The sequence below is a fragment of the Aotus nancymaae genome, unplaced genomic scaffold (assembly GCF_030222135.1).
Source record: "Aotus nancymaae isolate 86718 unplaced genomic scaffold, 86718_ANA_hifiasm-v0.15.2.pri h1tg000036l, whole genome shotgun sequence".
NCBI classification, from domain to species: domain Eukaryota; kingdom Metazoa; phylum Chordata; class Mammalia; order Primates; family Aotidae; genus Aotus; species Aotus nancymaae.
In genome coordinates this window covers 21,671,200-21,697,400 of record NW_026988450.1, presented here as the reverse complement: position 1 = coordinate 21,697,400, position 26,201 = coordinate 21,671,200, and the positions used below count along the sequence as shown (strand labels likewise).

Genomic DNA, 26,201 nt, shown 5'->3' with positions numbered 1-26,201 from the left:
CAAATTTCACTTAAAGATGATGCCAAGGGGCATGCCATAATGAGCACAGGAGAATGTGGGGAGTAGTCCAAGGTTATGTCAGAGAAATGTGTAAAGTACCTTAGTAATTTGCCTCAAAAACTGTGGAAATTAGTGAGCCAACATGTTTCTCCGGTTTCCTTATACACACCAGTCCCTTCCCAACTTCTCCTCCGTATCTAGTTTAGATACCATGAGCCACCAATATAATAAACTCTTGTCAATATCATAGAACCCTCTTGCCCCTCTTTTAGTATGTATTTCTGTGTGTTTTCTTCCATCCAGCAAAATCCCACCCTTGGAAGAACCCCTCTATCCATTTTCTTCTTGCCTTTGAGCTGTATATGCATAATCCAGTTGCCTCATTAACATCTTCCATGTGGATGTCATAAGAGTACTTCAAACTCAACAGGTACAAAATTGGTCTCAGGAGCTTTTCCCCAAAGCTGATCCACTCCACTCTTCTCTATCTTCAGGTGTGGCTCCACTTTCTCTCTAGTTAATCAAGCTCTCAACCTTGGAGGCCTCTTTAGCATCACTTTCTTGCTTTCTTCTTCATCATCTATATCTAATCCATCACCAATAACTTAATGCATTTTGTGCTGATAAAAGAGATTATGAGTAGCTGTATTTGGAGCTATGTAATACCTAGTAGGCTTTTTAGTAGCATTTTCCATAGTTCTTGGTGGTTAATAAAATATGGCTGGTGATGAAAAAAAACATTCTCTGGTCATGTGAGGTAATGAACTCTAAGAAGTCCTTAAAATTACAAAAAGAGTATGTAGGTGAAAAGAAAAGACAAAAAAAAACCCACACACAGAATTGTGGCCCAAATAATGAATGATGAAAGTTTCAGGAAGTACCACTGTAATTCTTAACACTGGTATTCTTAGAAACTTTAAAACAAAAATACCCAAATCCATATCTTACCTCAGACTATGTAAGTCAGAATTTTAGGAATTTGACTTAAATGTCAATAGTTTCTTAAAGTTCTCAGGTGACTCCATGTACAACCAGGGTTGCATATAACTGATATAAGTCAAACTCTATTTTCTATGTTTATAATACCTTTTGGTATATATCCTGTAGTTTTTTTCTTGTATTTTTAAAGTAAAATATAAATATATTCAACTAGAACAAGATATTCACTCTCTACCCTGAAAATTACAATTGTGTAAACTTAGATGCTGACTCAGAAATTGAACTTTATCAGAATAGGAGCCTATAATTAGGATGTAAGGTGAGTCAAACTCAAGTCCATAACTTAACATAAAGTAGCTTTAGTGCATATGCTAATTCTTGATTAAATGATCTCTTATGACTTGATATTGGAAAACTAAAAACTTCATAAATCAGAAAAGGTAATTAATGAAGATATGTTCATTCCACCAACAGATAGGTTTTCAGAGAGGAACCACATAATTATGATCTTCTGTGGTAAAGGTAAAGATATGTAAAAATAGTTTTAAAGAAAAACCTTTATTATGAGAATAATAAGTAAGGAAATTTGAAAAAACAAAAAAAATTCCCCATAAACCCATAACCAGATTAGTTTCATATATTGGTTTCATATGTTTCCTTCTGGTGTTATGTGTGTACATATATAATTTACAAGTCTGTCTCATATCATTGATAGTTTCATATTCTGCTCTTATTCTTTATTTACTTTATGATACTTTTCTCCAATAATTAGTTTCTGAAGTTATAATTTTATATGACAGTATAATATTTAATCTATTCACACAAAAATTTTTAAAAATATTCTTTCACTCTTTAAATATTTTGGTTGTTATATATTTGTGCTACTATACTTATTGCTGTGATGATGAACACGTGCATGTTAGGAATTATTGCAGAAGTGTGGTTACTAGGTCCAAAAATCATGTGCCCTTTGAAAGCTATTCATACATAGTGCCAAATCATTTTCCAGGACAATTTACCAGTTTATATTCCCATCAGCAGTGAATAAAAATATCTATAATTACATTGTACCCTCATCAACATTCAAAATATGATCTAAATCCTTCCCAATTTAATAAATGATAACAATATCATAGTGTGCATTTCTATGATAATTAATGTGAATGAATTTTTTGTCTATTAGCTATTTGCATTTCTTCTTTTGCATGTTTTTGTGAGTTCATAATCTTTGCTTACTTGTGAGGTCATTTTAAGGAAGTTAAAAGCATTATAGGACTGTAATTCCATTTTAGCCTATGCATTTATGGTTATAATTTTGGCTAATTCCAGGTGCCACAGATTGCAGTCTCCATCATGGTAAGGTCATCTGTGGGCCTCTTTCTAGTTCCCTTTCTACGTCCAGCATACCTCATTTTATTGCACCTGCTCTATTGTGCTTTGCAGATAGTGCAATTTTCATGAATAGAAGGTTTGTGGCAAGCCTGTTTCAAGTTAGTGTATTGGTGCCATTTTCCCAATAGCACATGCTCACTTTGTGTCTCAGTGTCACATTTTGTTATTTCTTCTGATATTTCCATCATTTTCATGACCATTATATCTGTTATGGTAATCTGTAATTTTCGATCTCTGATTGTAAAGGTTCTGGGCACCACAAACTGTGCCCATATAAGATGATGAACTTAATTGATAAATGTATGAGTTCAGACTACTACACTTACTGCCTGCTCTCCCATCTTCCTTCCTCTCCTCAGGCCTCCCTATTCTCTGAGACATAACAATATTCAAATTAGGTCAGTTAACAGCCCTACGATGGTCTCTAAGTGTTCAACTGAAAGAAGAGTCACAAGCCTCTCACATTAAATCAAAAGCTAGAAATGATTAAGTTTAATGAGGAAGGATGTTGAAAACCAAGACAGGCCAAAAGTGAGCCTCTTGTGCCAAATGGTTAGCCAAGTTATGAATTCAAAAGAAGAGTCCCTGAAGTAAATTACAAGTGTTACTTCAGTGAACACATAAATGATAAGAAAACAAAACAGCCTATTGCTGATACAGAGAAAGTTTTAATGGTCTGGGTAGATAATCAAACTAGCTACAATATTCCCTTAAGCCAAAGCCTAATCTAGAGCAAGGACCTAACTCTCTTCAATTCTCTAAAGACTGGCAGAGGTGAGGAAACTGCAGAAGAAAAGTTTGAAGCTAGCAGAGGTTGGTTTCTGAGGTTTACGGAAAGAAGCCATCTCCATAACCTGAAAGTGTAGGGTGAAGCAGCAGGTGCTCAGTAGAAGCTGCAGCAAGTTTCCAGAAGATCTAGCTAAGATCATTGAAAAAGGTGGCTACACTAAACAACAAAGTTTCAATACAGACAAAACAGTATTCCCGTGGAAGAAGATGCCATCCAGGACTTTCATAGCTAAAGAGAAGTCAATGCCTGGTTTCAAAGCTTCAAAGTTCAGGCTGACTCTCTGGTTAGGGGCTGATGCAGCCTGTGACTTTAAGTTGAATCCAGCATTCATTTCCCATTCTGAAAATCTCAGGGATCTCAAGGATGATGCTAAATCTATTCTGCCTTTGCTCTCTATAAATGAAACAATAAAGCCTATATGATAAAACATTTGTTTGCATCATGGTTTATTAAATATTTTAAGGCCATTGTTGAGACCCACTACTCAGAAAAAAAGATTCCTTTTTTCTAAAACAAAAATTACTGCTAAATGAAATGTTACTAGTTACTCAAGAGCTCTAGTGGAGATACACAGGAGATTGCCTGCCAACACAGCTTCTGTTCTGCAGCCTATGGATCAAGGAATAATTTCAACTTTCAAGTCTTATTATTGGCTGAATGCACTGAGTATGGGTCTCAGTTGTGGGAACTGACTTTGTTACAATGTTGTCTCACTGCAGGAGCCATATATTGAAGACAATGTGTAGAAGCTTCCACTTTGCAATTGTTGGCCACCATGATAATCCAGTTTTTGAAATGGATTTTTTCCCAGCTTGGAGAGTGGAATCCAAAGACAACCATTGTTATCCGTAGTTCATGCTGTTCTCACCTTTGTAGATGAGAACATGTGGCTGTCGAACAACATGTACTTGAAAACTGTGGACAAGTGGAACAAGTGTTTTCTGTCAGCATTCATCACGGCAAGGCACATAAAGTTTTTTATTATGCTTCATGACATAAGGCAAGAAGATAGAATAAAGAACTTTACTGATGTTTACAATTTACCCGTAAAGTTTGCAATGAATCCATTTGATGAACCCAGTTCTCCTATTTGATCATGTGCATTTGACAGAAAAGTTTAGTTTCTTGGGAAAGAAACCCTTTTTAAGCTGAATGTAGAAAAATTCCAAAATAAATAATGTCCTTTCAATGGAGTACATTTGGGAATGTGACTGTTGCAACTTGATTATATACCCTGGAAACTTTTTTAAAAGAAAAACTATTTTTTCATAAGGCAGTGGATTCCTCTGATGGATCTAGGAAAAGTACATTGAAAACCATTTGGCCAGTATTCACTGTTCTAGATGGCATTAAGAACATTTGTAATTCTAGGAAGTCAAAATATAAACATTAACAGGAGTTTGGAAAAAGTTGATTGCAGCCCTCCATGGGTAAGTTGAATAGATTCAAGATTTCAGTGGAAGAAGCAACTGCGAATGTGGTGGAAATAGCAAGAGAAATAGAATTAGACTGGATCCTCAAGATGTGATTGAGTTGCTACAATCTTATGATAAAACTTGAACAGATGAGGAGTTGCTTCTGATGGATGAGCCAAAATGTGGTTTCTTGAGATGGAATCCACTCCTGTTGAAGATGCCATGAACATTATTGAAATCACAGCAAAATATTTAGAATATTATATCAGTTTAGTTGATAAAACAGTGGCAGGGTTTGAGAAGATTGTCTTTAACTTTTCAAGAAGTCCTACTGTGCATAAAACAAATAGAAAAAATTAGCTGGGCATGGCAGCATGCATCTGTAGTCCCAGCTACTTGGGAGGCTGAGGTAGGAGAATTGCTTGAACCCAGGAGGTGGAGGTTGCAGTGAGCCGAGATCACACCACTGCACTCCAGCCTGGGTGACATAATGAGAATCTGTCTCAAAAAAAAAAAAAAAAAAGGTTCTTAAACAGCATTGAATGCTACAGAGAAATCTTTTTGAAAGGAAGAGCCAATTGATGTGGCAAACTTTATTTTTGTCTTAAGTAATTGCCACAGCCACCCAAACATTCAGCAACCTCCACAGTAGCCATCAACATAGAGGCAAGAATTTTCATAAACAAAAAGACTTGCTGAATGCTCAGATGATTATTAGCACTTTTTAACAATCAAGTATTTTTAATCGCGGTATATACATTGTGTTATTAGATGTAATGCTTTTGCAAATTTAATAGACTATAGTGTTAACTTTTATATGCACTAAGAAACAAATTTTGTGTGACTTGCTTTACTGCAATATTCACTTTTATTGTTGTGATCTGGAATCAAATTTGCACCATTTCTGAAATATGCCTGTATTAGCATTCGGTGGTGATGAAATATCACAACTTAAATCAACACAATTGGATAGAACTTTAAAAATAAATATGAACTGTACAAAACAGATTAATCAGAAAAGTTTAGAGGTGCAAACAACTAGGGATGGTTGAGAACAAATGCTGTTCTACTGTGTGGTAATATCAGTCATTGTGAAGTAAGTAGCACTAGTGAAAAGATTAGATGTCATGAGATTCCTGGAGCTTACATGGAGAAGGCTTTTGAAGAGGTAGTTCTGGCCTTTCACAGACTTTAACATTGCCTATATTTTAGACGTTTAAAAAATGGATTGGGAATTGTGATAGCCATTTAATAGAAGTCTAAAGCAAGATGTATTTAGATTGATTAAAAGTTGAGAAAGCTGAGGACCCCAAAAAGAGGAAGGTCTGGGGTGAGTGATAAAAGATAAAGACGGTTATTGTCTTTTGTGATAGAGGAAGCTTAAAATTTGGGCCCATCACTGATACTATATCTAATTGTGTTGATTTAAGTTGTGATAATTCATTCATATGATCATTAAATGAATTATCACAACTTAAATCAACACAATTAGAACTTTTAAAATGAATATATAAATATATATATTTATCAATAATGAGGTTTCAGAGCATGACAGTTCTAACTTCAATGCAATATAGGAACTACTTGGCATTTTCTTAGTTTTGCTACACATATAGGGGTTGCTAAGCACCTGTTAATTGAGATTGCATGATAACTAAGCTGCTACTTTAGAATAAGCCACAAATAATATGGGCAGGAACATTTTATAAAGACCTAGTAAAGTATAATGTGAAATATTTTAGCATTGCTTTCAACTTCTGAAAGTCTCAGACAAATAGATGGTAATGCTAAGATCAATCATAACTGCAGTGGTTCACTCTGAACCTAATGTCCAAAGACAGGCAGATCTGAGTTGCAGAAATGCAGCCTGAAATAACTACCAATCCTGAAAATAGCAGCTATTGCCATAATTCAAAAGATGGTTTTTAACATTTATGCTGAGTGTGAATTGCTGTTCACCTGTCTTCTTTTGAAATTTGCAACATAACAGGAAATACAGACCAAAATTTTATCATCATGTGCTTCAATAATGGATTTTCTTGAGGTAATGGTCATTATGGTTATATTAGTTCGTTTTTACACTGCTTTAAAGATATTACCCAAGACTGGGTAATTTTAAACAGAGGAGGTTTAATTGACTCACAGTTTTGCGTAGCTGGGGAGGCCTCAGGAAACTTACAACATGGCAGAAGGGGAAGCAGTCACCTTCTTCACAAGGCAGCAGGAGAGAGTATGAGCATGTGAAGGAGGAACTGTCAAACACTTTAAAAACCATCAGATCTCGTGAGTACTCACTCACTATCATGAGACCATCATGGGGGAAACCACCCTCCTGATCCAGTCACCTCCCACCAGGACCCACCCTCAACACCTGGGGGATTATGGAGATTACAATTCAAGATAAGATTTGGGTGGCGACACAACCAAAGCATATCAATGGTGTTTTAAAAATTATTTGAACTTGAGGGCATGTGGATGTTTAATAAATAATATTGCAAAATATGGATTTAAATGTTTCATATAATTCTGAAGGCTTTTCAGAAATAAAGCCAAATGTTTTAAATATATATGTATATTTACTAAGTCCTTATGTCTGAAACTGGTATAGCTCAGGCTTATTTGTTTCAGTCAATTGTAGTCTCCTAGTTTATCATTCTAGAGAAAAAGTGAACAAAATAAGAGTAGAAAGGAGGTTATGATGTAAGACAAAGGTCTGTATAACTCATACCTTTGTTAATTCATAAAAAGTTTAGAATGATTTGTGAAGACAACACAAATCAAAGTCCCAATATGAAATACACATCTAGAAAGTAAAATCCTAAATTAATATTAATGATGTTACTTAAAAAAAATCAGTTCCTATTGCTCACATTCTTACTGTCATTAGGTATCAAGGCAGACAAAAATTTTGTTTTGTCTTCAGCATACACTAAGGGTAAGTCTACTTTTGCATTTTACTTAACCAATAGTTTTTATTCAAAATAATTTCATTGGATAGTTAGTCTTTGATTTTCTGTTACTCTACCATCTCCATTTCAGCTACCAATTTCAACTTCTATTAAATCACTAGTGAAAGTATAAAATCTAATCTCTTTGCTAGCACAAGTCATTCAGTACAGTAATAGTAGTAAAAGAGGTAATATGGAATGGAAGTTTTAAAAATAACAAGGATGGATGATGAAGGTAAATTTTTAACAGCTGAACTCGGCCAAACTCTAGAAGCAGATTTGAAATTTCTCAAAGCACACATACACACTAAAAAAATAAAATAACGTAACATAAAGCAATACAAAAAATATTCTACTAGTGGCAATATGAAAAAAAATGGGCAAATTAGCTTGTGAAAGCTCAGAGGGTTTTTTAGGGTCTGATTTGAGTTCCACTTCTCTCCAATTTCACACATGGTTTAAATTAACATCTCTAACTGCTGGAAAAAAAATATTACATTTTAGGATTGCACTTAAAACTGCATAGTTTCCACAAATAGGTTGGTAATGGCCATCTTGAGGAATATTTTTCTAAAGATAGTTTTAATATCACTACCTCCCACGAAGTGAAATCTGGTCGATGGTGTAGACAGTTCAAATCCAACTTCAGTGGTTAGGGGTATAGTCCCTTTATACGTTTTTAAGTTCAGATATATAATTCTGGCTAATTCTAACGCCTCAGTGTAGGTTTGGTGCTATATCAGATACCTGTCACATGCAAGAAGCACATAGGAATTCTCATTCACTCAGTACCAAGTTAGCACTCCTTTCAGCCTGGTGCCAAATCATTCCAACCTAATATTAGCCCTGAATGGCAGCACCTCCTGTCCTTACATCTTAATTTGACTTTGTTGACTAAATCCTCAATACTGTGTGCTACATTTTTAGTGCCAAAAGTTTATCCACTTAAAACCTTCCTAGGTCACTGTCTCTGCCCACTTTCAATCTACGGTCTTGTGTTCTGTTCCTGCCAAACAGTAACTTCTTTTATGATAGCACTTTCTGAAAGCCCTAGAATGAATCTTCTTGTCTTTTCTATCTCTGTGTCCCAACATGTCTTTCCTTAAAAGAATGAGTGTCCACTTTTACTCACGTTTAGATTCAATCCTGACTTATCCTGGTCATGAACCACTTTTGCTTTGTTAGAAAATAATATTGGGTCTTCTTTTCCAACTTTGAGAAGAACTCATTTTACATACACTAGTCACCTAATGTACAGTAAATCAATTTGATAGAGATTATCTGTGCATAGGTGAGTAGAATAAACACAAATATTATTTATGCTTCTCCTTAGGACCAAATGCCAGTAGCAAAGCAACCATTCACTCAGTCAGTAGATTGTCATAGGAAACAGTGGTGTCACATATTCAGGAATTCAGGTCACAGAGGCTTTTGAACTCAAATTATTGTGTACCTGACCTTTCTAGAGAAAACAAATAGTTAAGTTCATTGGTATCTGCAGAAATGCTTCAGAAAGCTGTCTGCTTGCTCATTAACACTTTAGCTTTCCTAATGTTCTTTAAAATTCTGTTTTGCATAGACTCAACTGGGGGCATGTCAGGGCAAACACTAAATATGCAAGGCCAGTGTAATATGCAGAGTAGGTGTGAGAGAATTATTCTTGGAAATCAGAGTGTTCATTGAATCAGTGCTATAGAGGCCTGTGTGTAGTCATTATAGCGCTGTCCTCTTGCAGATGCAGAATTAGGCATTGAAAATAATTCTACCTGTAATAACAGCACTTTAGGAGGCCAAGGAGTGTGGATAACTTGAGGCCAGGAGTTCTAGACCAGCCTGACCAACATGACAAAACCCCGTTTGTACTAAAAATATAAAAATTGGCCAGGCGTGATGGCACATGCCTGTAATCCCAGTTACTTGGGTGCCTGAGGCATGAGAATTGCTTGAACCTGGGAGGCAGAGGTTGCAGTGAACCAAGATCATGCCACTGCACTCCAGCCTGGGCAACAGAGCAACACTCTATCTCAAAAAAAAGGTCATTCATTTTCTTCAAATCTCTGAAATCCTAATCTGTCTCTGGCCATAGATTTTTTTGCAGCTAGACATTGTAGAACTGTTGACCAATCATCCCAGCCCACATAATGTTGGGATATTGGGGCGGAGAGGTAGTGGATTATTCACCATTATCTTTCTATCCTGGACCATTTTCTCAAACTTGTGTTTTAATACCTAGCCATGACATTTTTCTGTTGTTTTTTTTCTCTGTGTGTGGCAGATTCTACTATAAGTAGTGCTTCTAGGATAGTCTGTTGATAGCCAGTTGGTTGGTAATATTTGCTGTATGGTGTATTATTCTCATTAGTTGAGAGTATGTAATAGAGTCCCCTGTACTGGTTCTCATTTGGTTGTGAGTGTAAATCAGGGGAAAATAAAAAGTGAGCTGTAATACATATAAAGAAAAGTATTTCAGAGACAAAGTATTATGACTTCAGTATTGATCAGGACATGATAAATAGGGTACATATGTTCTTCCTCTGTGTATTAACTCTGTGATTTTGGTTAAGTAAGCTTAAGTATCTCAGTTTGCTTGTTTGTAAAATCATGATGGTAGTAACATCAACACATAGTGATATTATAAAGATGAACTGAGTTAATGCATTTTAAACCTGTCGCTCAGTACCTGCCGTAATACCTAAGTTTGTGCTCAATATAACATAAATTGAGAATCTACAAATTCAGAAGTTTCGATGGATGCCAGAAAAAGTTTGACTTTCAGAATCAACTGTCTGTAAATTGATGCACATTATATTATAGTCATCCTGAGATAAAGAAGCAGAATCAGAAATTGCCTACAGCTTATGTATTTCTGAGTTATAGCCTGAGGTATTTTCTAGTTCAGCTTGGAGAAGGGCACATGCATGAATGTTATGCTGGCATATACAAACAGGAAAATAAGATTCCATTGTCTAGAAGTAAGAAGCAGTTCACTTGCCTCAGGATTCAAATGTCTGTCTTCAAAAGAAAAGATTCATTTCCCACAAGAAACATTGATTAATGGTTCAGTCCATTCCTCAGACAGCTACTGGAAGAATTAGGAGATGTTACGGGTGAAGAGTTTAGTGCACTGCCTTACTTGTACTAAGAACTAAATAACTTAACTATTATCTTAGTCTGCTTCGACTGTTATAACAAAAATACCATAAACTGGGCGACTTAAACAGCAGAAATTTATTTCTGACGGTTATGGAAGCTGACAAAGTTCAAGATCAAGGTGCAGGCGTCTGGTGAGGGCCTGCTTCTGTGCTGTAGATAGCTGTCTTCTCACCGTATCCTCCCGTATACTTTCCTAGATGTGTGCTCCCAGAGAGAGATATATATGTCATGTCTCTTTTTCTTTATTATAAGAGAATTAATTCCATAACGAGGGCCCTGATCTCATGACCTAATCTAATTACCTCCTAAAGATTCCATTTCTAAATACCATTGCATTGGGGATTAAAGTTATAACATGAATTTTGATAAAACCTAAATATTAAGTCCATAAAAGCTATATTATTATACCTCATTAAATATTTGTGAACAGAGACATGGACAAATTCATTTACTTGTCCATCATCCCATAGTTAACAAGTAGAGAAACTGGGTTTTGAATCAAGGAATGTCCAGTTTATAAACCAATATTCTTTATTTTTGTATACTATACTACGTTACTTGAAAGCTTCAGTGGGGCTATTCTAGCATTAGTCTTGGTAATGCTCATTTGGTATTTCAGTTTTGTGTCTACGGTGAACAGATAGGAATTAGACTTCCAGTCTGATTGGGGGTGAGTTTTTTTGTTAGTTTTTTTGTGTGTGTTTTTTTGAGATGGAGTCTCACTCTGTCACTCAGGCTGCAGTGCAGTGGTGTGATCATGATTCATTGCAGCCTCAAACTCCTGGACTCAAGCAATCCTCCCACCTCAGCCTCCTGAGTAGCTAGGATTACAGGCTTCAGCCATCGTGCTGGTCAATTGGGGTGGTTTTATCATCTTTATGTAAGTGACTCAAAAGCAGATCATAGGTGTATCTATCTTAGTCATTTTATTTTTGTATGTACAGTGTTCACATCTTATGAAAACTCCTGTTTATGACTCTTGTTACAGTTTCTCAAATCATTCAGGCCCTAAATCTTGGGATTTCCTTTGTTTCTTTTCATTGCTTTGTGCATATATACTTGGGTCTATTTGTGTGCTTATTAGTGGTTTTGATGAATGCCAGAAGAAGTTTGACTTTCATAATGAAGACACTTGCTCTGTAAAATGGCCCACATACAGATTTAGGTGGATTTCTTCCTAAGCATGTGTGTGTCTATAGGGGGATAACCTTACTTTTCTCTCTCTACCTTTAGGTACCTTAATAAGAGTTTTCTCCACATCAACTTGGTTCTTCTTTCTTTCTATCACTCTGTCTCTGTGTCTGTCTTTCTCTTCTTGGGCAAATTTATCTATCTGTTTTAACATTGTTAGCTATAAGTTAAGACCCCACAATTCAAAAATTCATATTTCTAGTGACAAGCAGGTAGATATTTCCAATGGGAACTTGACATATGGGCTCCAAGTTCATATCCAGATGCCCACTGGACACCTTATACCCGCTGGATATTCCACATTTTAGATCCCAGTAGGTCTGAACCTGAACTGAGCACCTCTATCCCTGAATGTTTTCCATGTTTAGTCTTCCCTATCTCAGAAAATAGCCCATCCTTGACATAGCTGCCCAAGTCTTCGAGCTTTGTCATCCTGTACTCTCTCACCCATTTCCCATGTCTAATTAGTTAAGTCATATAAAGACTTCCTCCTAACTCCCCTTGATGCGCCTCTTGTCTTTATTTTGACCAGTCCTGACTGTGTTATTCAAAAAGCTTCCAAGTGATTTTTCCATCACTACTGCCACAATGATCTTTCTAAAGCACAAAATTGGGCATGTCGTACCCCTATCAAAAAACTTGCCAATGGCTGTCCATAGATTTAAATATAAAACTTAAACCTATTAGCTTAGTACCTAGGGCCTTTGTGATTTGCTTCTGCATCCAAATCTTCTGATTCCAGCCAGAGCGAGAGGTCCAAATTGTGTTGCATCACACTTCTATTATTTTCACAGGCTATTTTCATTTGCCTCAGATGACCTTCTTCTATTTCTCCTTAATAGAAAATGCCCACTAGCATGTCAAAGTCCCACACAAGTATCTGTACCTCTAGAAGCCATCTTTGCTTTGGATTATCCAGTCTTTAAAAATAGTGATCATGATAACTAACACCTATTGAACATTTAATATATGCCAGGCCATATATTACATGTCTGAACACATTTATTGCTCATAATTACCTTGTGAGATGTGTGTGTTCATCATCAGAGCTAAGTCCCACAGCTAGTTGAGTAGAGGAACTGAGGATCTGACTGCTCATTAAGCAGAACTCTATTCCCTATACTTCCTTTAGTACCTGTAGGTGCTTGGTGAACGTTTGTGGAATGAGTGACTGTACAGTCTTGCAACTGAGTTAATATCATTAGGAGAAGGATTGACCCAAACCATTCAGCTTTACAACTGTACTTCCATGCCACTAACAACAGAATGAACGGGAAACCACATAATGCCATGAATGGTGGAAATTATGGAGGAGCCTAGTGAGTGTTTATTGAATGAATTAATTGGAAAATATTAATTTACCCTAAAGTACAGGTCGTAGAATCATGGCCAGATATTTAACAGATCTCAGGGTGTTTCCTGGGACATAAGCTGGTTGAGCAACATCCCAACTAGTACATAACTGTCAAACCTGAGCTTAGAACTGTAAATCCCGTTTCTTTCCATACCCCCTTTACTGCCACCTCCAACTTGTAGTGACTGGGGAACTACCTGATTACAATCCTTCCCATTCATTGTAAACGAAATAAACTCAAGGAGTCAAGCAGCAAATTACAATGAATCAGGAAACTTGATAGATGGTACTGAATAAGAGTTATGGCTAGGGATCAAGCATTTTGGGTTCTAGTCCCAGTTTTAGTGCCACCTCATCTTGTAAGCAGGAAAAAAGAAGTTAACCTTTCTGAAATTCAGCTTTACAGAATCATCTAGGCCTAAACTGACCTAAGTGGTTCACTGACTAAATAGGGCCCCCCTTATCAAAATCTCTGACCTCGTCTTTGGGTCTGTGCCTGGCTTGCTCCTTGCTACCTGATGGTAGGTAGCCTGGCTGCTCAAGTTCTGGTGTAGCCTGACTACTTGAGTTTCACATGCTGCCTGCTCTGGCCGATCCTTATCTCAAGATTTTTCTCCCAGATTCCAGATCTATGAACTACTGTGATCTGTCAGATCCACAGAGACATTCTCCAAACCTCAATACACAGATTTGGCACCTGTAAGTTTTGCCACCTTGCCATCTAAGCAGCAGCTAGAGATTTATCTATCTCAACAGATGCAGAAAAGGCCTTCGATAAAATTCAACACCGCTTCATGCTAAAAACTCTCAATAAACTAGGTATTGATGGAACATATCTCAAAATAGTAAGAGCTATTTATGACAAATCCACAGCCAATATCATACTGAATGGGCAAAAGCTGGAAGCATTTTCTTTGAAAACTGGCACAAGGAAAGGATGCCCCTCTCACCACTCCTAATCAACATAGTATTGGAAGTTCTGGCCAGGGCAGTCAGGCAGGAGAAAGAAATAAAGGGTACTCAAATAGGAAGAGAGGAAGTCAAATTGACTCTGTAGATGTTGTGATTGTATATGTAGAAAACTCCATCGTCTCAGCCCAAAATCTCCTTAAGCTGATAAGTAACTTCAGCAAAATCTTGGATGCAAAATCAATGTGCAAAAACCACAAGCATTTCTATACACCAATCATAGACAAACAGAAAACCAAATCATGAGAGAACTCCCATTCACAATTGCTATAAAGAGAATAAAATATCTAGGAATATAATTTACAAGGGATGTGAAGGACCTCTTTAAGGAGAACTACAAATCAGTGCTCAAAGAAATAAGAGAGGACACAAACAAATGGAAAAACATTCCTTGCTCATGGATAGGAAGAATCAATGTCGTGAATGGCCCTACTGCCCAAAGTAATTTACAGATTCAATGCTATCTTCATCAAGCTATCGTTGTCTTTCTTCACAGAATTAGAAAAAAACTACTTTAAATTTCATATGGAACCAAAAAAGAGCCTGTATAGCCAAGAGAATCCTAAGCAAAAAGAGCAAAGCTGGAAGAATCTTACTACCTGACTTCAAACTATACTACAAGTCTACAATAACCAAAACAGCATAGTACTGATACCAAAACAGATACACAGACCAATAAAACAGAACAGAGGCCTCAGAAATAATGCCACGTATCTACAACCACCTGATCTTTGACAAACCTGACAAAAACAAGCAATGGGGAAAGGATTCCCTATTTAAGAAATGGTGTTGGGAAAACTGGCTAGCCATATGCAAAAAACTGAAACTGGACCCCTTCCTTACACCTTATACTAAAATTAACTCGAGATAGATTAAAGACTTAAATGTAAGACCTAGAATAAAAACCTTAGATGAAAACCTAGGCAATACCTATTTAGGACATAGGCATGGGCGAAGACTTAATATCTAAAACACCAAAAGTAATGGCAACAAAAATCATAACAAACAGTCTCTCAGACCACAGTGCAATCAAATTAGAACTCAGGATTAAGAAACTCACTTAAAACTGCACAACTACATGGATTCCTCCTGAATGACTACTGAGTAAATAATGAAATTAGGGCAGAAATAAATAAGTTATTTGAAACCAATGAGAAGAAAGACACAACGTATCAGAATCTCTGGGACACAGCTAAAGCAGTGTTTAGAGGGAAATTTATAGCACTAAATGTCCACAAAAGAAAGGGGAAAAGATCTAAAATGGACACCCTAACATCACAATTGAAAGAACCAGAGAAGCAAGAGCAAACAAGTTCAGAAGCTAGCAGAAGACAAGAAATAACTAAGATCAGAGCAGAACTGAAGGAGATAGAGACATGAAAAACTCTTCAAAAAACTCAGTGAATCCAGGAGCTGGTTTTTTGAAAAGATAACAAAATAGATAGACTGCCAGCCAGATTAATAAAAAAGCAAAGAGAGAATAGTCAAGTAGACACAATTAAAATGATAAGGGAGATATTACCACTGATCCTACAGAAATACAAACTGCCATTAGAGAATACTATAAACACCTCTACACAAATAAACTAGAAAATCTAGAAGAACTGGATAAATGATAATCATCTGGTTTTTGTCATTGTTTCTGTTTATGTGATGGATTACATTTATTGATTTGTGTATGTTGAACCAGCCTTGCATCCCAGGGATGAAGCCAACTTGATCATGGTAGATAAGCTTTTTGCTGTGCTGCTGGATTCGGTGTGCCAGTATTTTATTGAGGACTTTTGCATCAATGTTCATCAGGGATATTGGCCTTAAATTTTCTTTTTTGGTTGTGTCTCTGCCAGGTTTTGGTATCAGGATGATGCTGGCATCATAAAATGAGTTAGGGAGGAGTCCCACTTTTTCTATTGTTTGGAGTCGTTTCAGAAGTAATGATACCAGCTCCCCTCTGTACCTCTGGTATAATTTGGCTATGAATTTGTCTGGTTATGGACTTTTTTTTAGTTGGTAGACTATTAATTACTGCCTCAATTTCAGAACTTGTTATTCGTCTGTTCAGGCATTCGAATTCTTGTGAGAGTGTATGTGTCCAATATTAGTGGTGATATCCCCCTTTATCATTTTTTATTGTGTCTATTTGCATTGGGTTAGAACATAGGTCTTTAGCTCAGAGGAGTTTATTGTTACCCACCTTCTGAAGCCTGCTTTTGTCAATTGGTCAACTCATTCTCCATTCAGTTTTGTTCTTTTGCTGGTGAGGAGTTGTGATCCTTTGGAGGAGAAAGAGGCATTCTGGTTTTGGGCATTTTCAGCCTTTTTGCGATGGTTTTTCTTCATCTTCGTAGATTTATCTACCTTTGTTCTTTGATTTGTGACCTTCTGATGGGGTTTCTGTCTGGACGTCCTTTTTGTTGATGTTGATGCTATTCCTTTGTGTTTGTTAGTTTTCCTTCTAACAGTCAGGCCTCTCTGCTGTAGGTCTGCTGAAGTTTGCTGAGGGTTCACTCCAGATCCTGTTTGCCTGGGTATCACCAGGGGAGGCTGCAGAACAGCAAAGATTGTTGCCTGTTCCTTCCTCTGGAATCTGCATCCTAGAGAGGCACCCATCAGATGCCAGCTGGAGTTCTCCTTTATGAGGTGTCTGTCAACCCCTGCTGGGAGGGGTTTCCCAGTCAGGAGGCACCAGGGTCAGTGACCCACTTGAGGAGGCAGTCTGTCCCTTAGCAGAGCTCAAGTGCTGTACTGTTAGATCCTTTGCTCTCTTCAGAGCCAGCAGGCAGGAACATTTAAGTCTGCTGAAGCTGTGCCCATAGCCACCCCTTCTCCCAGGTGCTCAATCCCAGGCAGATGGGTGTTTTATCTATAAGCCCCTGACTGGGGTTGCTGCCTGTCTTTCAGAGATGTCCTGCCCAGAGAGGAGGAATCTAGAGAGGCAGTCTGGCTACAGTGGCTTTGCTGAGCTGTGGTGGGCTTTGCCCAGTTCAAACTTCCTGGGGCTTTGTTTACACTGTGAGGGGAAAACTGACTACTGAAGCCTCAGTAATGGTGTATGCCCCTCCTCTGACCAAGCTGGAGCATCTCAGGTTGACTTCAGATTGCTGTGCTGACAGCAAGAATTTCAAGCCAGTGGATCTTAGCTTGCTGGGCACTGAGGGGGTGGGATCCACTGAGCTAGACCACTTGGCTCCCTGGCTTTAGCCCCCTTTCCAGGGGAGTGAACAATTCTGTCTTGCTGGCATTCCAGGTGCCACTGGGGTATGAAACAAACCTCCTGCAGCTACCTCGGTGTCTGCCCAAAGTGCCACCTAGTTTTGTGCTTGAAACCCGGGGCACTGGTGGTATAGGCACTCAAGGGAATCTCCTAGTCTGTGAGTTGCGAAGAGCATGAGAAAAGTGTAGTATTTGGGCCAGAATGCACCGTTCCTCAAGGCACAGTCCCTCATGGCTTCCCTTGAGTAGGGGAGGGAGTTCCCCAACCCCTTGTGCTTCCCAGGTGAGGCATCGCCCCACCCTGCTTCAGCTCACCTTCGTGTGCTGCACCCACTGTCTAACCAATCTCAATGAGATGAGCCAGGTACCTCAGTTGGAAATGTGGATATTTTCCGCCTTCTGCATTGATCTTGCTGGGAGCTGCAGTCTGGAGCTGTTCCTATTTGCCATCTTGCCAGCCACCCCCTACCCCAAAGGCCATTCTTAGCACACCAGAGTAATTGCAAAATTCTCTTGTTATTCTTGGGAAAGAAAATATAAATTAAAGGCAATTTTGTTCTATTTCTGTTTATTGTTTTTGGGTGAGAATTAACAAGATGGTAAGGAATTCATCTAGGACTTATAAGTCCTTGGAGATTTGGGAGGTCACTTCTTGATGCCCTTGCAGTATCCAAAGCAGTTTTTCAGTGGTTTCTGGAACTCTTCATGCATGACCCATTCAGAATAGATTTCTTGTCAAGATCCTTTCAGATATCTCATCTGAATATTTTCAATGTGTCACAAATTTTAAATATCCCCAAGTAATTATTCTTTAATACCTTGATTCTCAAATTGATTGTCACACTCCTCTTGGTTTTATTATCTACTGAAAGTTGTTTTTCCAACTGCTTGTCTCTTTCAGAATTGGAATAAAACTCCTATGTCATTTTCTTTCAATATATAATCTCTTCAGATCATCTGTACTGTTTGTCAACAGTCATTCAATTTTCATTTTCTAGCCCTGTGGAGTAGGTGCTGCATATATAATTTTACCTCATTTTTCACTAACTTGAGAATAAAACTTATTGGGCTTTTGGTAAACTGGAATAGTTTAATTTTTTTCAGTCTTCTAAATATGCTCAGCATCTCTATTTTAAGGCACGATTTACCTTAATATTAAATTTCTTTTAAAAATAATAATAATGTACCAGATGAGATGCCTATATAAAATTAAGCTCTGTACATGTCAAATAATGCGTATGACATTATTTAAAGCCACAGAAAAACCTAAGAGCTATGTGTAACCTGACACATTTTAGAGATGGACAAACTGAGGCTTAGAGGTTGATCCTTGGGTTCCTGGTTATAAAGAGGGCATCAAGGAAAGATAGAATTTGAAATCTGCTCTTTCTAACATAGTACATTGATTTTTCAGCAGAGGGGATAAATAATGAAAATAGTTACTTGAACCTGCCATGAGTGAATTTTTAAAAAATTGTGCCAATAATAAAACTGTTGAAAAATAAAAGAAATTCTGACTGAAATAACAGCTTTTCCTCAAACTAATGGACAAAAAAATAAAAATTTGGTGGTTTAATATATACATATACTTTTTTACTGATAGTTATGTGTAAGCAAACTATGTATATCTATAAAGGATATATATACAGGATGGATGGATGGATGGATAGATAGATAGATGTAGATATATACACATACCTGGAACTAAGAATCATATAAAAGGGTGCATTTCCTAGTTAGAATTATAATGCCCAGGCATGCAGTAAAGATGAAATATAAATGTCTCTAACATCATCATACTGTTCGTTGAAATGGTTTACAAAAAGGAAATAACATGATTTATTTTAAAATCCCCCTAATGAGAGATACTGTGCTTGAAGCAGGACGACCTTTCTTTTATTAGTGTGAATTTACCTTCCAGGCAAACATTTTTCAATCAACACTAATTTGCATATGATTTATCAAGAGAGAAGAAGTGCAAAATAATTTTGTTTAAAGATTTCTCTTTGTTTTAAGTGTCATTAGCAGTTCTGACTAATCCGATTTTTACAATCTCATCAGGCGCTTTTAGAAAATCTCTGTGAACTCATCTGGAGGATGCATTTATTCCTAAGTGTCCTATATTGCATTACAGCACAGCGGAGAGGCGCAGCCCGCTGCAGATGTTTATGTGAAATGCAGTTAACACTCTGCCAATTTAGTTTTTATAGGGACACAATCAATTTTTATTCATTTAAAAACCAGAATGCTTTCTTTTATTGTGTGCAGCCTCTCCTGATTATACAGCTAAACAAATTATTTCTCTGTTTGTACTAAATGGTACTATTGCGGTAGGTCAATGGCATGGTATAAGTATACCATCAGGCAAGTAAATAATGGTTCTCTCTTAGGGTATGTTCCTTGGAATGGGTTATTTAAAACTTTTTTTTTTAGTTTTACTTACTGTAAATACACATAAATGGAATGTACATCTTGCATTGGGTAGTCAGTGGGATGTGCTATCTGATCTTGTGTTTTAATAGACTTTTATAGTTTATAGGTGACTTTCACGTACATTATACCATATCATTGAAAATGCTTAGGTTCTATTGTTCAGACTTTGGAATATCCAGGCATTTCTGTTGCTCTTCAAAAAGATTCCTCTAGCTCTATAGGTTCATTGTGCTACAATTTTAAAATGCATCATTAAATGTCAGTATTCTTGACAATATGTAGTAAAAGGTTTAAAGGACCAAAATTAAAATGATATCGGTGATAGAGGAGAAATACATTTCGATTTTTAAATACTTTAAAATTCATCATGTCCAAGTTTAATGGAACCTCATAACAATGGAGTGGAGAGACATTACCAAAATTGGCACTGTAGACCACTATCCTTATCAGACTCTTAGTATATTTGAATGCATGCAACATTGAAGTGGGTTGAATATTGCCACCAGAAGGCTCTGGATCAGGACATTTTCTTAGGAGTTGATAATAAAAGCAATGGCTAGAGAGCCTCTCTGTGGAATTGTGTAGATCCCCTTTACCGGGTAACACTATATATATTCTTTTAAAGTATGCTTATATAGAGTTCTGCATGTTTGAGATTTAAGCAGCATGGAAAATACCATAGACATAGTAAAGGAAAAGTAGAAAAAAGTCTATAAACAGCCTACTGCTATATCTTTATTATTATTATTTTTTGAGGTAGAGTCTTGCTTTGTTGCCCAGGCTGGAGTGCAGTGGCATGATCTTGGCTCGCCACTGCAACCTCCGCCTCCCGGGTTCAAGCAATTCTGCTACCTCAACCTCCTGAGTAGCCGGGACTACAGGCACCCAGTACCATGCCCAGATAATTTTTGTATTTTTAGTGGAGATGGGGTTTCACCATGTTGGCCAGGATGGTCTCGATCTGCCCTCATGATCTACCTGACTCAGTCTAGCTCCTCTTCCCCTCAACCCAGAATTCTTAATTAAGTGGTAAGATCATTGTCATATATATTTTATGCTGAGATAAACCTTTATTTTAGAGCTCAATTTCATTAATTTGTCTTTCAGTAGATAATTTTAATAATTAAAAGGAAAAATATATTTATATATGAATCACTCTATTTACTCAATAAAACATTATGATACCCCTATGTTAGTTCTGCCCTAAAGAAGCTAACAGTTCACTTTGGTAGCAAAGGTTAAACATCACCATGACAAACAATAAAAGCAGATTATGAGTTTAGTATTGTAATGTAAGAGATTCCATGGGGCAGCTGTGATTATGGGTCATGTGAGTGTAATCATAACAAATAGAGTGAGTCCAGAGAAGAACCACTGTGGGCCAGAGAAATCTAAGAAGTTTTTCCAGAACCTTAAATGATGGATAGGAGTTGGATAGATAGAAAGCATAAATTTGGAGAAATTGACTTTACTTACTTAAAAGATGCATTTGCCCATTTTCAGAACTGTGAAATTTTATGAATCTATAAAGGAAGCTATGTGGCCATGTACAATATGTATGAATGTGTGTGTGGGTGCATATATATACATAGTATATGTGTGTATGTACACATACATGTGTGTGAGTGTACACAGATTTTTTTGTTACATAAATGGTGCTTGGCTTGGTAAAATTGCTGTAAGAAAACTTGTATTGCCTCCCATAAGTAGGGAGGCATTTTAGCTTTTAATTGAACACATACTTTTTATAGAAAGTATACTTAGATCTTTTATTTTGTTTTATTATTCAGATTCAATGAAAACTTTTTAAATCACCAGTTTTTTTCTTGGTCTTATAGCTGTCCACTTCATTTACCCCTATCAATAACCAATTCATATCTGCCTGTGTGGTTAGGTAGAAGCTGAACAACTTTACAGTTAAAATGTATGACATTCCTGGTGAGATAGTTCAGCCATACTTTTGAAGGACCTTGTTTCCTTGGGAGACTTCTACCATCTATGTAACCTCTAATTTTTCTTTTTACAAGAAGTCTGTTATTTTTCTTGTTTTTTACCAAGAGAACCAATGTGAATAGCTTTTTGGAGTTAAATTAATGCCATAGCTTATCTAATTCTGTAAAGCTTTCCTTCTTCAACAATCCTTTTATCACTGAGGTGATGTGTAAAGGATGTCCTTTGAGAGACAGGTTTACAGAAAACTGAGATGCTTTATTCTATCAATTACAGGTATTTCATCATTGCACTTATGAAGGAAACATTGGCCTCCCTATATGTGTGAAATTGTGTGCTGGATACTGAAGCATGTCATTTCTCCACATTTCAACTTGCAACTAAAATAATATCTAGAAAGTTATTAGTCTCATTGAGGGTAAATAACCAGCATGTAAATATTTAAATATACTTTTAGTAATAACTTCATCCTTCAGATGATTAGACAAAAAGAATCTTAGAGTTATCTTTAATTCTGCTTCTCCTTTCACACCTCACATCCAATCCATTAGCAAAATCAGTTGCGTCTACCCAAAAAACACATCATGAATTGGCCACTCTCAAGAACTCCACTGCTGCAACTCTGTTGCAAGCCACCATCATTCTTCAACTGAGCTATTGAAGTAGTCTCTTAACTGCCTGCTTTATCTGCTTTAGCAGAATGTCTAGAGCCAGAAGTATTTCCACTAAAATGCAAGTCAGATCCTGTCACTCCTCTGCTCAGAACCCTCCATGGCTTCTCACTTGTCACTCAGAGTAACAGCCAGTGGCCTTCAGGATGCTGAATGATCTGGCCCCTGCGGCCTCAGCAATCACCTCCTCTGCCAACCCTGCTTCAGCCAGGTTGGCCTCTCTGCTGTTCTCAGACCACCAGTAACACCCCCACTCAGGACATTTGCAATTGCCACTGCTGCATTTAGAGTGTTCCTTTTCCCTGAAATCCCCATGGATTGTTCTGTTGCCTGTTTCTGATATTTGCTAACACAGTACTTCCTTGATAAGACTTAATTTGCCTGAGCCACTATTTAAATTGAGTTCACTAAGCTCCCCCAAGGAAACTATGGTTTCTATTGTGCTGACTGTCATCTGATGGACTGGATATTTTCCTCATTTCTTTTGAATGTAAGGTCCATGAGAGCAGAATTTGTGTCTGTTTAATTTAAAACCATTCATGTGATATTAGAGTAAATTCTTATCTTTATTTAATTCCTGATACTGAAATATCCTGACATCCTAAAAGAAACTAGAAAGTCCTGAAATGTTTATGTTCTTTTTTCTTTTCAAATCTTTCTTCTTACCTTTTCATATATGCAATACACTGTTATTTTCTAGACACTAGAGATCTGTGACAATGTTAAGTTCTGAGGAAAAATTTGTAAATATATAGCTTTCGTACTTCCAGAAGCCATAATAGTTGGGACTAAAGGTGCGTGTCATCTGTGTAGGGTTCCTGAGTGTGGGCAGTTAGGTATTTGGGCACATGGCCGAGGCATTCTAGTAGTAGTAGCCTGTGTCTCTTTAAAGCTTTGTTTTATATGTTTCCTGAAACAGAGAAGGTATGCACTTCTAGTTTTAAAAGCTTTATTATCAAGTGCCGGTCAATATTTTAGAGTAAAGAATAATATACGTTAAAAAGCATCTACAGCAACTTAAAATGGAAACTTGGAATAGTGCCATGGTGGTTTGTACAATGTCTCATTCTCTTCTTTTGATCTTTGTTCAGCCCATCAATCTTGTTGGTTCCACTCATTTGAATAATTTACCCAAAGGCATCTGTTAGCACTGCATTGTCTTCCCCCAAAATTCATATATCGAAGTTCTCCCCGCCCCAGTACTTCAGAATACAACTGTATTTGAAAAGAGATTCTTTAAAGAGATGTTTAAGGTAAAATGAGGTCATATGAGTGAGCCCTGATCCAATATAACTGTGTCCTCATAAAAAGAGATTAGGACAGAATCGTGCCCCAGCACAGAGGAAAGACAATGTGAGGACATGGGAAAGGTGGCTGTTTGTAAGCCAAGGAGAGAGGCTCCAGAAGAAACCAAAGATGCCTTGATCTTGGACTTGAAGGCTTTGGAACTGTGAGAAACACATTTCTATTGTTTAAGCAGTCCTGGCTAACTAATATAGCACTCTCTTATAGAAAGCCATGCTAGTCCTGTCTAACTAATACAGCATTCTTAAAGCCAGGATATACAGTAGTCATATACCTTTTCTTTTTAAATAAGCTACTCTGAAAGCAAACTGCATTTGGTCTTCTTGTTAGGCAGAGGTTAGGCAAACAAAGCTTAATTTCTAAAATGTACTTGTTTATGTTTATGATTTTTGTTCTATTGTCACCTTTTACATCTTTGTGTAGAGCATTGTTCTAGGTCCTATGTATACAAATAAGCAAAAACAGAGCAGAAACATGCTTCTTAACCATAAGAGGCTTGTCATCTATTTAGGAAAGCAAAATACGTGTAGTTCGCAAAATATGTGTAGTTCTCAAAATAAGTATGAAAAAAGTTCAGAGAAGGAAGCAACTAAGAGACATTCCAGTGATAGTTAAGCAAAATCTTGAAAATCTTGTGTAACTGAGACTAGTGGTCAATTGTATTCCATGCAATATAAATAGCAGAAATGTGGAGGCTGGGATAATCTAGGATGCCTGAGTAGGTCAGGCTATCCAAATGGAAGGGTCCTATCTTGACAGATTGCCAAATTTAGGCTTCACAAAGTAATCATAGGGGGGGAGTCTATGAAGGTTATAGGTGGATCCATCCATATATGCAAAATAATACCTTTGGAAAAACATGATATATGCAAAATAATACCTTTGGAAAAACACTGTGATACCAACATATAGAGTGGTTTTGGAGGGTGGGGGAGATTGTGTAAAGAGGATACCCTGTGGAGTCTACTTCAGTAACACAGGCTAACACTTCCCTAAGTCTTACCTTGAGTTTCCTTAAAAGAAGACTTTCCTCAAAAAGTCTGGAGGCATGGTTAAAGAAATTTGGGAAATACTGGTGGGTGGTGTCTCCTTGGAGAAGGCACAATGTGAATTAGCACATTTTAAGAACCCTGACAATTCTCTGTTTCCTATACTTGTCTAATCCTGGGACTTGTTCTTTTGCTTTGCTTTTCTTGAGGAGGGAGGGTATCAGGGACTGAGCAGAGTAGCGCCTCTGAGTATTGCATGGTGTTAGTAATCCACAGAAGAGTGACATTAGTAATTTCTAGTCCAGGCTTGTGGGCCCAGATTGGAGTGGCGGCCAAAGGAAAGCAAAAGAAAGTATTGTATTGAAGAGACATTTTGAAAACAGAGTGAGTTGACATGATTTTTTCATGGATCATGTGAGAGAGATGCTCAGTAAATAGAGTTTTCAGGAAGGGAGACAGATTACTCTTCTCCTCTAACCAGATATAAACCTGGGAACCAAGGACTATATCTTACTTCCTTTCTCTTTCTCTTTGCACTTAACAGAGGACTGAGAATACTCAACAAATAGGCATTAATAGATTTCTCGTGTAGTATCTGAGTTAATACTAAGGAGAGGACTATTTAAGACATTACAGTCTACTACGTCTATAGCTGTCAAAAGTAGACTTAAAAAAAAAAATCCCTCTTATATCCTAGAAGGTTTCTTCGTGCTTACCTTGACTCTGCTTAGCGAAAGCCAAGCTGTCTTGTGCCATGTTCTGAGGCCCTGTATTTTTTTTTATTTTCTGCTATCCAGAGTCTTCCAGTTTATTTCCAACTACCTGTGTTTTGGTTGCCCATTATCTTCTCCATATCACCTTTTGGCTTTGCCCTTAAAGTGACTTAGGTTGCTTTTTACTTTGTATCATAAAGCGACTTCATTCTGACCCTCTGACTTCTTCATAGATATGGCTGCTTCAGGAACCTTTACAGTGCCTGCCCCAGTTGGTTTCAGGGATAACAACCCCTTGGCCAGCATTCCAGATGGGCTGGCTCCAGCCTCCCTTAAGGGAATCAATTATTGACTACAGGTTATTTCTAGACATGATTCAACTTGATGTTCTTATCCCAAACCAGAGGTGATGATGCAGGGCAGTGTCCTAAACATTATCAATTCATGACTTCTGACTTACTCTTATTTCTCCTATTTCTCCTCTTTTTCAAGATTCTCACGTTGGTTCTCTAGGATCCATTTTCCTAATTTACTGTATTGTCCTGATGGATTATCAGGATAATCTTTGTACTCAAGTATAGTGAACAGATGGTAAACTCAGACGTCAGCCCTGTAACTGACTGGGTGTGTGTAGCGTGTTTACCTCCTCTGAACATAAGTCTCCTGCAACTGTAACATGAGGATAAAAATGGTTATCTTTTCTTAATGATATCTCCCTTGTGGTTATGGGAACAATTAAATGAGATAATACATATAAAGAATTTAGCAGAGTGGTT

At 37.2% G+C, this 26,201-nt stretch overlaps 1 protein-coding gene and 1 pseudogene across 6 annotated transcripts in view; both read left to right on the top strand.

Moving 5' to 3' along the window:
- Positions 1 to 26,201, top strand: part of EYA1 (EYA transcriptional coactivator and phosphatase 1) — a 343,456-nt gene that overhangs the window by 92,276 nt on the left and 224,979 nt on the right. The gene's annotated exons all lie outside the window — the stretch shown is intronic.
- Positions 3,794 to 4,299, top strand: LOC105724764 (trafficking protein particle complex subunit 2-like; annotated as a pseudogene).